Source organism: Corapipo altera, unplaced genomic scaffold (genome assembly GCF_003945725.1).
Source record: "Corapipo altera isolate COAL_440 unplaced genomic scaffold, ASM394572v1 23, whole genome shotgun sequence".
Classification (NCBI taxonomy): domain Eukaryota; kingdom Metazoa; phylum Chordata; class Aves; order Passeriformes; family Pipridae; genus Corapipo; species Corapipo altera.
Genome location: NW_020884878.1, coordinates 3,917,679 through 3,930,532, shown reverse-complemented (window position 1 = coordinate 3,930,532; position 12,854 = coordinate 3,917,679).

The window sequence follows — 12,854 nt, the reverse complement described above, 5'->3', positions numbered from 1 at the left end:
CTCCTGCCTTTCTTTTGCCCCTTGCACCATAGGCACAGACACAGAGGCACAAGGGCAGTTCAGGCTGCAAAAATCCCTGTCCTCAAGCTCCAGTTCCACAACATTAAGTGGAGTTAGAGATCTTGCTGGACACGCTCAAGGCCGGTGAATTAAAAGGCCTTTACCCACACCCTTAGCACATCTTCTCTATCTGGGCTTTTTCATTCATGGCAATATCAGTTTTGATCAGTCTAATTAAAAAAACTCACTCATTTCCCACCATCTTACAGGGACAGAAGTTCATAAAACACATGTGTGTTGGGGAAGGCAGATCGGACTGGGAAAGATTTCAAGCGTGGAGAAAGATTTATAACCCCTTAGTGGACCTTTTGCTGCTTGAATGGACCTTTTATTACCAGAAAGGACATTTGATACTGAGATGGACACTATTCAGATTAGACTGTTTTACCCCAGTTTTCCCCGACTAATGGTTGTATTGTTATAAGGTTATATGTGCCCCTGGTTGTTGTTTTAAAACCCTGTCCACCATATTGTCTTCCTCTCCCCTCACAGTTTTCCCGCCGAAACCTGTTGTTCTCCCCTGATTTCCCGCTCCTCTGCACCTGATTGGCCAAGGTTTGCTCCAGTGCAGAGGGAGCTCCCATTGGCCCTTTCCCCTGGATACCCAGATTTACCACCCATCCTTTCCCTGACATCCAGTCCCTGCTCTCCCTGAGTTGTCAGTCCTTTTCTCCTCCCCTAGCCTGAGTCCAGCCCCTGATCCTACCCTATATAAGTCCTTGCTCATCTCAATAGACTTGGCATTGCTTCACCGACCTCAGCTGTGTCCTGAACCCTTATTGTGGTGCCCTGTCCCATTCCTCTACCCCCACCCGCCGTGGCACATGTCTAGCCAACAAGGGTTAGAAACTTTTCCCTCACCAAAGACCAGATGACTATTTCAGGCCACAGACTGCATCAGCCCTAAAAATCAACACTGTAGGAAGGATGAAATGAAAGAAACAGCACATGAAATGAAAGAAACGTGCATGTATCTGCACTGGAGCATTATTAGCACTGATATTTTAGTCATGTAAATAAGGCCACCACCTCTGCAGCAGAGCAGTCCAATCCCACATGTAGCCAGTCTGGGGCAAAGCAAAGCTTGATACTTTAGCATTCTACTAGATGACACAGCAATACTTGTCATGAGTTTGCCTGCCTCCATCCAGGGCAGTGAAATGGGAGTTTCTGCCTAATTTCTCTTCCTGCCCGCAGGACATTCAATTAAAAACCTACCCACAACAGGTCGTGGCTTAAAGTAGGTAGCTCAGCCACGTCACTGAAGATGGATACTCATTTGGGTACTCACTAAGTCGTAATAAGGCCAGGTTGTCCTCTCTCAGCATCTTGTTTGCTGTATGGAAATAGCCATTCTGTTGAGCTGGTGCTCTAGCACCTCTGAGCATCTATAATTCATATATGTACCCAGCAAATGTTGAAAAATATGCCAGAACTCAAGTCCTACATTCTTTGTTTTTCCTATCTGCATTTCCATGGCATCAGTCAGGTCTGCTGTACCCTCCTGGACCCCACAGGTGTCAGGGGCTCAGCACCACCCAACCATGCTCATTTGGATTTTTGAGTATTTTCTTCAGCTACAGAAATGCTCTTTCCTGGTCTCAGATATGCACTGTATGGCATTTGGAATAAATATCTGCAGCTGCCTTTTTGATTTTTCCCCCCCCTTCTCCTTTTCCTGGTAACATTATGTTCTCCCAGGGAGGAAAAACATTAGCTTGTTGCTTGGGATGATTCAATTACTCAGCAGTAGGTCAGAGAAAAAACCAAACATTGGATTCTTCTTCTTGCATCCTCTAAGCAAAATCCTTGCTGGAGCACAGATGAACTGGAATTTCAGAGAGCATCTTAGGACCAATAGTCCAAAGCTACTGAAATAGTTTCTTTAAAATGCTTTGTTAAAAAAGGATTTATCTACAACCAGTAGCTAAACATTCATCTTCTTAAAAATATCTGGATTCATTACTTATTATCAGGCCTAAATATTTTTCCCATTACTTGGAAAGAGGTGTGAAATTCAGCTAACACATACAAACCCTGAGTTTCATTAATAATGATGTCTGCTTTTGGAGAGTCCCATTCTCCTAGCAGATGTTTGGATAAACTAGAGCCAGATATAGACATCTCCCACAATCTTCTTCAAGATTTTGTTCAAAGGAAGACTGTGTGTCATCATTTGCTACCCCAGCTCTACACATTCCCTGGATGTTGGCACACATGAAGCGTTGCAAAAGCTGGTGAGAATTTATATTCACACAAGCATTCATGCAAGGAGTACTCATGCAGTCATCACAGCGATAGGAGATGACAAAAGGGAGGTCCCAAACAAGGGACAAAATAATGCGCAGGCAATCAGTCAGACTAGATAAATAATGAAGAAATGCACTTCTGAGAAGCTTGAAAACATTAGTACATAGCAAGGACAGGAAGCTGCACTGTGAGCAAGAATGAGGAATTGATGCAACAAAGAATTTAAGCTAAATTTTGGTGCAAAGCCAAGGGCACAGCTCAAGAAAGCCTTCATTCAGCTATTACCCGACCACAGAAACACTCAGACGTTCCTCTTCGGCACTTCTAAGGCACCAGCACTCAGCCTCAGTGCCCTGGGCTTGCCAGGATTGAGCAACCCAGTGCCTCCTTCAGCTCAGCCAGAGCAGACTGAGCAGCAGAGCTCATGTACCCAGCCAGGCAGAGCACCTGCCTTCCCAGCCTGTGGGCACAGCTGCCTAAGAGTGGCCACAAATAAAGCTGGGGCATTTTCAACAGCCTAGCACTCACAGTGTGCAGCCAAAGGTGTGAAGGAAACCTCCTCTTCAGATCTTAGTGCCAGCATGACCCAGCCATTGTGCTGGTCCACTCCAGCTCCCTGCCCTGAAATACTTCTCTGCTGCAGAAACCAAGAGGGAGGTCCACTCAGCAAGGCACAACTGGTAGAGACACAAAAGCAGGGCATCCCCCTGCCATGTTCTTCTGACTGTCTCTGTCATCCTTGGATGAGCTCCTTGGGATGGGGGATCCTGAAGGCTGCGATACAGCCAGGCCTGGGTATTGGCTGAGGCATGAGAAGGTCACAGGGAAGGATGCAATCATTAAAAAGCCTTTTTCTCAGATGTGCCTCCAAAATGCACTCTGAGGATAGTCTGAGCAAAATCCCACCTGCCTGAAGTTCCCTCAGAGAAGGTGACTTCGTTGTTCTTATAAGCTCCTGGACTATTACAGGTAACATCACCTCAAAATATCTGTCACTGTTGTCTGAGCTGCAGTAGGTCTTTCCAAAAGTGCTCTTTTCCTGGTTTATGGAGCCCAAGCAATTATGAAACTGTCACAGCTCCAAGTTAAGATCTCCTGTTTTGGCAGGAACAACCCATCCCTTTCCAGAGCAAGGTGGGTTCCTGGTTGAGTTCTCTGCTTGCTTTGTCTTAAGGTGTGCAAATCGGAAAGGCTGTGTTGTAGGGTGTGCAATCAACATGGCTCTGTTGGCTTACGTCCAGGGCAGGAGCAACAGTGCAGTCCCTGAACTGATTTGCATATTTACTTTTATGATAAACCTAATCTAAGTTATCTGGGAGTTCCCAGATGGCAGACACTTCGCAGTTTTTTATCAGAGCTGGATGTGGGCATGTGCCAGCCCTTCCCTCCCTTTACCAACACACACTGCTTCCACAGAAAAATATGCCAGTGCATATGACAAAAGCTGCAAGAGAGGACGAGTGTGGACAAGTGGCCCAAGACCCTGGAGCAAATGAAAGAGTCAGAGTATGTGCAGACTCAGACATCTCTCAGAGGGTGGGACACACAAAATACTGTGTGTGACAAGATGACTCTTGAACTATTTTTCTTGATTTTCTGTGTGGGGCCTGGATCAAATACCCCTCAGAACAACATAAATATTTTTTGAGATCTCAGTGGAAACTCAGTCAACTTCAGTAAACTTTGTCAACAACAGAAATAGAGAGATCATCACAGAGATAATATATTTTATGAAGCTTCTAATTTCTACTTCCTTAGTTTTAGTTTTTGGAGTGCTTTCTTAGAAACATATTTGTCTTTTAGTGTTTCCTCTACTCAAAAATCACAGCAGAGAAATGATACATTTAAATCTGACAACTCTGGTGGCTTATTTTCCTGTTGTCACATCTTAAATCAAAGGGGAGAAGAACGCAAGGAACAAGATTGCCTGAGAACTGAGATAAACCTCCTCCTCAGGTTCACTGTGTGCTTGGTAGGATTTGCAGATATAGACTATCTAATCATATAAATGGAGTGGTGTTTACCCACAAGAACACCATGGAGAACAACAGTGAGCAACAGTTTGCTATGGACTTATCAGCTTAGTAGGATTGGTTAAAAAAAGGTTTGGTATATTTTGGTTTTCTAGCCTACAGCTTTTCAAATATCTGTTGTTTGGGCTGAAGTTTTATTTACTGTGTACCCATTTTAGGCTGAATATCTGACGAGTTAGTCTGGATTTCAGAAATCTGTCAGAAATGAATTTATCTCTTTCCAACAAAAAGACTAAGGGGGAGGACACCTTGTTTTGCCCATGCAAAACCCAAAATTTCCTTTCTTGTATTGTTTAGGAACAAGATGTGGAACTAAGAAGTGAAGTAAATTCTGGGTCATGAACAAGGGTTTTCCCAGGCCCATGAACATTTGTCCAGATTAGTTGGTTCACAAGTTATCTCCTGACTTTGCTGCTGCTTGAAGAGGGACAAAGACCCTGCAGGAGGAAAGGGAATTTCAGCCTAAATTAAGCTCTTAGATTCACAAATTAACCACAGAGTAGCCTAGGTTATTAAGGGAAAATCAGTAAGAATAGGGATGCTAGGGGATGACCTTGCAGTGTAATGCCAGTGAAATCTTGTCCTGCCTCTTAGTGGGTTTCTTGCTTCCCCGGAGAAAACCTCAAGGTCATTGGCCTTTTCCCGGTACTGCTCTTTGCTTACTCTAATTGCTTCCTAATCCCTAATTGAAGCTGCAGACATGCTGGTTGGATGAAACCTAAGTTCCTGGGAAAAAAAAAAAAAAAGACACAAATTGGCAGGAGGTTTTATGGACATCTGGAAGAAACGAAGGACATTAAAGACTTGAAACTTCTGCAATCTCAATACATTTGGGAGCTATTTCTGTTCAAAATGAGACATGGTAGAGAGCTGGGGAAATGTTATTACAGTGGGCAGAGGGGAGAATCTGAATGAATTGCTAAGCACTCATGGTGAGCTGTTGCCCTCACCTAAAGCAGCTCTGGGAGGTTTGGGGTGCCCAATAAGCAAAGAGACAGCGAGATCTACTAAGTGAGGGTCCAGTCAGAGTGACCAGATTTTTTCTTGTCTCCTCTCAGCAAAAAGGCATTTATTTACCCAAATAATCCACATTTCTGAATAGAAAAGTAGAAAATAGCTCTCCAAGAAACTGAAAGCTTAGTTTTCCCAAGCTGGACACCCAAGCCAATGTTTTATTAGGAATCAAAACTAAAAGCTGGGCCCACACCTTGTTGCTGCCAAACAAGTCCTGATAGAAGGGATAGAAATGTAAAAAGATCTACACATGTAAAATACTGAAGTACATATATTTGTTGCATTAAGGGTACATGCACCTAAACTGGGGAGAGCACTTCATTTCTGTGCCTGACTCACCAGCAGTACCCATGGGAAGCAGCATATGTCAAGGTGCCAGAAGTCTGGAGGACGTGTGTGGGTAGGATTGGGAGGTCTGATCCATCTCTGATGGTTTTACTTCCTCTTTCTAAGCTCACAGCTGTGCAGAGCAGATCTGATTCTTGTTTGTTTCAAGTCACTACCCAATACCCCCAGTGTTACCTGCACAGGAATAGCAGGTATCTCTAAAACCATGAAAGGACTAGATATGTGATTCTCAGAAAAAAAAAAACAAAACAAAACAAAACAAAACAAAACAAAAAAAACCCCAACAAACAGAAATCCAAAACAAAACAAAAACAAACAAACAAAAAACCGGACCAACAAACAAACAAAAAATCAGAAACAAAACACACACACACAAAAAATCCACCACCACCAAACCAAACAAAAAACACAAACAAACAAAACCACAAAAACAACCCTTAAAAATCTAAACCCGTGGAACCAGAGTTGCAATAGGAAGGTGGCATGTTGTCACCAGGCTGATTTACAGCAAAGGCAGGTCACTAGACCACACAGGTCCCAGAGCAGAACCCAGCACAGATCTACTGCCTTCTCTTTCACCTTGGTCTGGTGAAATCCAGCAACAGGATAAAGTGCAAAAAAGCTAGACACAGACAGCAGTGGTCAAACCAAGCAGAGTGATGGAGCACTGCACTGGTCATTATAAGGAGTTTAGAAGGTCTTTCATGGTTGTGTTGAGTTCATGGCACCCAAATGACCTGAGAAGAGGTAGAATAAGAGCTCAAGCCTTGGTCAAAACAAATTTCACTCTCAGTGGGGGATGCAGACACCAAGTCTGGCACACCACCTAAAGGAAAGCAACATAGGCAGGCAAAGCTTGTCCAACACTAATAAATCAGACCCTGCAAGCCAGGCTAGCAATGATTAGAACCTCATAGGTCCATCTCCTTGGGATTCAAATGAAGCCACAAAGAGGTGGTCAGAGCAGGACAATGAGGTCTCCCACAGGGTTGTTCCACAGACAGGGTGATCTGGGACAGAGCTGTGCCCACATAACTCCACTGCATCCTTCCCCTGTAAAATGCAAAGAGCACATGGCAGGCAAAAAGGAAATGCAAGCCAATTATAAATCAGAAAATCAAATAGCAGTGCCATCTGGAGTGATCAGTGTTATTCACTCCCCATTTGCAATCCCAGTTCAAAGGACAGAGATGGTAAAGAGATAAGATCATCCCATTTGGAAACTGTCACGTTCAGATTTAAGAAGGGAAGAAGTCACACTCATATCCCTTCCAGTACTCTAGGAAAGAGAGAGGATTTGGAGGTGGGGGACACGCTTGGTTCTGTTTTCATCTGAAGTGGTTTGAATGTTCAGCCTATTCAACCTAGGAAGTTTTAGGATGATAATACAGCCCCAAAACCTAAGCAAACACCCTGTGGTCTGAAATCAACACTATTCCCATTGTAAGAGCAGCCTGCATAACTATCCAAACCCCCCATTCATCACTTTAACAGAGCTGGTTTTAATGCAGCTGTGCCAATTCTGAGGGGCTACACCCTTCCACTGAGCAAACACGTTGCAAGCAAAACCTGAATGAACCTTTATCTGTTTGACAGATCAGACACTTACTGTTTAATTATACAGATGAGTAACACCAATGAACGGTGCTTTTTCTTTGGAGTTTGTTACAGGGGAATGAATACGAATTAGGCTGTAAAACAAAACAACTGTGGTGTAAATAGTGTAATTGCTGCCTTCTCATCTGTGGCAATCAATGATCTGTTAAGGCATTTTACATGGCTGCCATGAGCCACTTCACCATCTTGCAGTCAGTGGCAATAAATAACTCCTTTACAAATGAGAGAAAGGGAGATGTACTCCAGTGTGGTACCCAGAGAGCTGCTCTACATCAACAGGGACAAAAGCAGCGTGGAAAATGATGTGAGCACTCACTTGTTGACCCCAGGGAGGGGTGGACAAGTTGAGGCACACTTCATATGGGCAGATCCTCGTTTGACAGCTTTACCTAGGAAAGTCTCTGGAAGGGATGTTTACTTGAGGTCAAAATGTATGCCCCAGCTTCCTCACAGAGCCTGTATGTGCCCTAAATAGCAAGTGGGGGGATTTAGACAGTGATTTCATCATGCCTCTAGTACAGCAGTCATTCTGAGCATTACTGCAAGGCCATCCTCTCCCTCAGTGCAGGTAGCTCAGTGGTGAGTGGGGCCAGGGCTCTCATCCCTCTGGGCACTGCCTGGGTCTCCTCATGCCTGCACTGCCACATCGTTACAGACATTAGGGAAGAGAGTCAAACCAAAACTCTGCCATGGAGAGAACTACCCCAGCAGGCCAGAGGCAGAGAAAAGAAGGGCTTCTTCAGCTGTTGCCCCAGGGTCAGGGACCTCACTCGACTCTTTCTCAGATAATGGAGAAATGAAATAGGGCTGTGGCTGGTTTGTCCAATTTTGCCCCAGCATGACAGTGCTGACTCAGACCACAGAGCAGCAACAAGGGCCCCAAGGGCCAGGCTTTCTTCTTCTTTCAGTTGAATGTCTCAGCCTCTCTCTCTCTGTGCAAATTAATTCATAGCAAGGAAATGTTTTCTCTCAAAAATTTGACACTTGTAATTTTCCTCCTGATAAGAAAGGTTTCATAGAATCACAGAATGATTTGGGTTGGAAGGGACGTAAAGACCATCCAGTTCTAACCCCCTGCCATGGGCAGGGACACTTTCCACTACACCAGATTGCTCAAAGTCCCATCCCACCTGGCCTTGAACACTTCCAGGGATGGGGCATCCACAAGTTCTCTGGGCAACCTGTACCAGTGTCTCACCACCCTCACAGTCAAGAATTTCTTCCTAATATCTACTTTAAATCTCTCCTCTTTCAATTTAAAGCTATTAACCCTTGTTCTATCACCATATGCCCTCACAAAAAGTCCATCTCCAGCACTCTTGTAGCCACTTTAGGTACTGGAATGTGCTATAAGTTCTCCCCAAAGCCTTCTCTTCTCCAGAAGAGAACACCTCCAACTCTCTCAGTCCTTCTTCAAGGAGAGGTGCTCCAGCCCTCTGATTATTTTCATGATCCTCCCCTGAACTCACTCCAACAGGTCTATGTGCTTATGTTGACCCATGCAACATAATTTTTATGAGAAAGCCAAGGCACTTTTCTACCCAGGCCACAAAGAAAGGGCTGTCATGCTGCCAGCATCACAGGCATGTGCTCAGTCATTCCCATTCAGGCCTAAGATGCCCCATCCTTCATTCCCATCCTCCAAGAGGAAGAGCTTTCACACAAGAGTGAAAGCCAGGGCTCAAAACCCTTCTCACCAACTGCATAAGCACAGCCTCCTCCTGCAGCTCTGGCTCCAGGTGCCCTTCCTAAACAGCAGCTGGAGCTTGTTAGAGCAGCCATAACCTGCGGCAAGGTCAGGTCTGCATGAGAAATCAAACCAGAGTTGCAAAAATGGGAAGTAGAAAGAAAGCGCTCGGTGTGTGGTCACTGAGAGCAGATGGGTATGAGAGTGAGGAATGAGCACCTGCACATCTCTGCCTGGTTCCGAACCTGGAACCAGGTTTACCCGTGCTGAACAAGAGCCCTGAGTGTACCATGCCAACTTACACCCACACTACAGGGACCTCACCTTCAGCTCAGTCCCATCCACACTGAATCCAGCCTCAGGAAAGGCATAACCCTGAGCATCCCCAAGACAGGCACAGTTTGGTGTGAACCACTCAGCCGTGGTTCCTTCCAGCAAAGCACCCAACACTGTGAATGAATTGTGTGCTTCAAAGGAAAGCTGCTCTGCCTTTGCCATCACTGGGCACATTCACATGCACACACACACACACAGGGTAGGTGTGTGCAGGAGCTACTTGGCTTCACAGCATCAGTCAGTAGCTGAGGCAGGTTACCTCAGATCTCTTCTTTAGTCTCTTTGCTCTGGCATAGCAATGTCCTGCATCTGGATGTTTTGGTCACATTTGGTCACATCATGTGGATGTTTGATCACACCTGTTCCTTGCACACATGGACACAGTCATTGCAGACCAGGTCTCACCACTTCAGCATCCATTTGCAACATGACTGGCCCCTGCACCACAGTCAAAATGAGAAGGAAAGAACCTGGCAGCCAGTCATGCCACTCTCCCAACAAGCCTGACACAAGCTGACCCCTCCTAATTTCAGTGCCACTGATTTTCCTCCTGCCTGTCTCTCCTGCAGGCATGGCCCCTGGGGCTGCCCTGTGGATCCCTTGCCTCCCCAGCTGCCCACAGTACTCACAGGACTTCTCAGAGCAGCATCAAGACCTGGAAACAGAGAAGACATGGCTGCCTGTTCACATCTCACCCCATGAAAGAACTAAATCAACTGGCAAGGCATGTTTTTGTTGTGTTCATTGAGGACAGCTAGAAGAGGGGCTTTTTTCCTCTAAATCAGTGTGAATTCAAGAAAGGAGTTCACATCCAGTTACAGGCACAATAAATAAGCACATGTGCTTGTGTCTTGTTAGAAATTATGGCCTTGCTCTTCCCAAGCTCACTTTTCCATTTGTGGCAAGAAATTCCCACCTGGCCTGTGGCAGCATGGCTGGAGTTACTGATGCTCTTAGATCAATCCTCAGAAGGGAATTTAGTGGAGTCTCTGCTGATCCCACCAACCTTATATCTGACCTGCACAGAGCAGAGACTGAAGGCATTGCTTAAGTTCTCCCTAGCTAGTATTTACTAAATGTGAGCAAAACCAAAAAAAGACAAATAAATTGTGCAGGCATCCTCTCATGCCCCCTGGTACCACAACTCATAGCTGTTCATTTTGTAACCACCAGCAGTCCTTTTTTTATCTTGCTTCAAACAATAGTCAGTCATTTGTCCAGACAAAGTGCATCTCCCTCTCTGATCTTTACATTGGTGCCTGGGGCCTGGCTTGGCAGGTATGGATGCCCAGATCCTCCCAGGGCCAGTGATGGCTTGAGCAGAATGATCACACAGTCTGTGAACAGGACCCTTGCACATCCCACAGGGACACTGGCAGGAATCATAACCCAGAGCTTAACAACTCAGCAGATCTCAAAGCACTTAACACAGGCAAATAGGATGTATCTTTTCAAGGGAAGGGCATAGGGACAAAGATAAACATCTCCAAAGGCCTTCAGGCACCTAAAGGGCTCTGAAACCAGTCACACCACTGTCCACAGGTACGGCCAGATGTTGGCCCTCCTGGTTACCCCACCATTTCCCCAGTGGGTGCACCACACCAACACCTACTACACGAAGGAAGTGTGGTAGCGCTTCCACCAAACAAGATGAAAACCTTGAACACCTTCTAAGACTTCTCTGCTTTTGATAAGTATCAGCATCTTCCTGTGTCCTCCTGGACAGCACCACAGCTTGCTGGCAGTGGCCCAATTTCAAGAGCATCCTGTCGGACCCGTATTTCTGGGTCACCACTGCACTTTGCACCTTTGCATGAGTCCTTGCTTACAGATAATCTATGATTCTCTGTTTTAAATCAGATCCCAAATTTCTTTCCCCCTGTAATGATTTGTGGTTCTAAAAATGAACAAGATTCACAGCTTCCTTTTTGACTTCTTGGGAGTGTAGTCTCATCCATTGCAGAGAAACCTAATAAACTTCATTCACCTCAGTGCAGTAACACTGCCTTCATCCAGTTACAATTCCAAATAGCAACTGGCCACTCATTTCACACCATATTTCAGACACTTCAGTGTACATATGTGCTTCAGCTTCCTTTTTTTTTCATTTGACACAAGCTATTTTTCCTTTCTATGTCCTGTTCACATCAAAATCTGAATTTCAGAAAAAAAGGAAACAAAACAAAACAAGTTAACAGAAACGTTTTTTCGGCCTGAAGAAGGCAAGAGGCATTGAGGTTCTCAATCCCACCTCTAAGCTGAAAACTGGAGTCCTCTAAAGTTCCCCTGCCCCTGAAATGGCAGTGAAGCCTCCCACACTCCCTCCTACCCCTCCCAGGCAGTCCTGCAGGCTTTATCTGCCCCCTCCCATTCCAAGTGCCTGACTCCTCTGGCATTTCTGCTCACCTCCCACATTACAGGCGACCCAGACCTTTCCATGCTGTCCTCATTTGCTCCCTCCAGTCCCAAGGCTTTGCAAATGTCCAAGCTGTGGAGCTCCAGGGCACACATAACACTGACTGGTTAGAGCCCTTTGTCCCTGTGCTGGACACTTGGAGCATCCAGAGCACACAGAGCCCTGCTGAGCATCTCTAATGGAAAAGCATTTGCCTTATGTCCCTTCTCCCCTCTCTGACCATCCGAAGATAAAAACAAACAAACAAACAAACAAACAAAAAACACTCCAAGACCAAACAAGGGTACCCAACTGGAGAGCATGCTTGTAAAGGAGAAGTGAGACATCAGCCCAGAGACCTGTGTCAGTTTTAATCCAGCTGTCTGAGGAAGCAGCTCACCCACCAAACCACAGGTTTCATGTGGCCTGTGCTCTGTGGTCCGTACCCCACTGTGTCTTCTCACAGACCAGACACAACACACTAGATCACTGCCAGGTGATAAAAGGTGGCCAGTGTAAACAGGCACATTTGCATCCTGCTACACTGGTCTAGAGTAGCTCTCCACAGGCCCAAGGCAGCAGCCTTGGTGGGGGTGGAAGGCTCCAGCTGCCTGACTTGAGCAGGGGATCAGGCCATGTCCCCAGTGAACTGCAAACCTGCTGCCTGCAAAAGGCTTCTCTGCACTCAAATACAGATGTTCAAAACAGAAGCCAGTGTGGCACTAATAAGCTCTGCGTGGGTATCTCCAGCAGCAGTAGCTATCTGGGAAATATCAGCTGTTCCCAGCTAGAGGGCTGGAGGCAGCTATCACTGTCCTGCTTGTTATCAAGCTCCTTAGGTGCAAAGAAACTGGAGTAGTTGCATGTTGCTGAGCACAGTGCAGCAGCAGATTATGCTTCCTATGAGTAATGCAAGTTTGAACCTAGTTCTCAAAATACGTGTTTCATCAGCTAGGAACTGCTAGACTAGTTATTCTTAGCCTCCAAGTCACTGTGATAAGAAACTAAATCAAAATGATTCCCAACAAAAATCACACTGAAATGAAAATATTTATCATGCTGCTTCTGGAAATGAGAAAAGGCTCTTCATTTTTAGGGCAAACAACATGCTGTT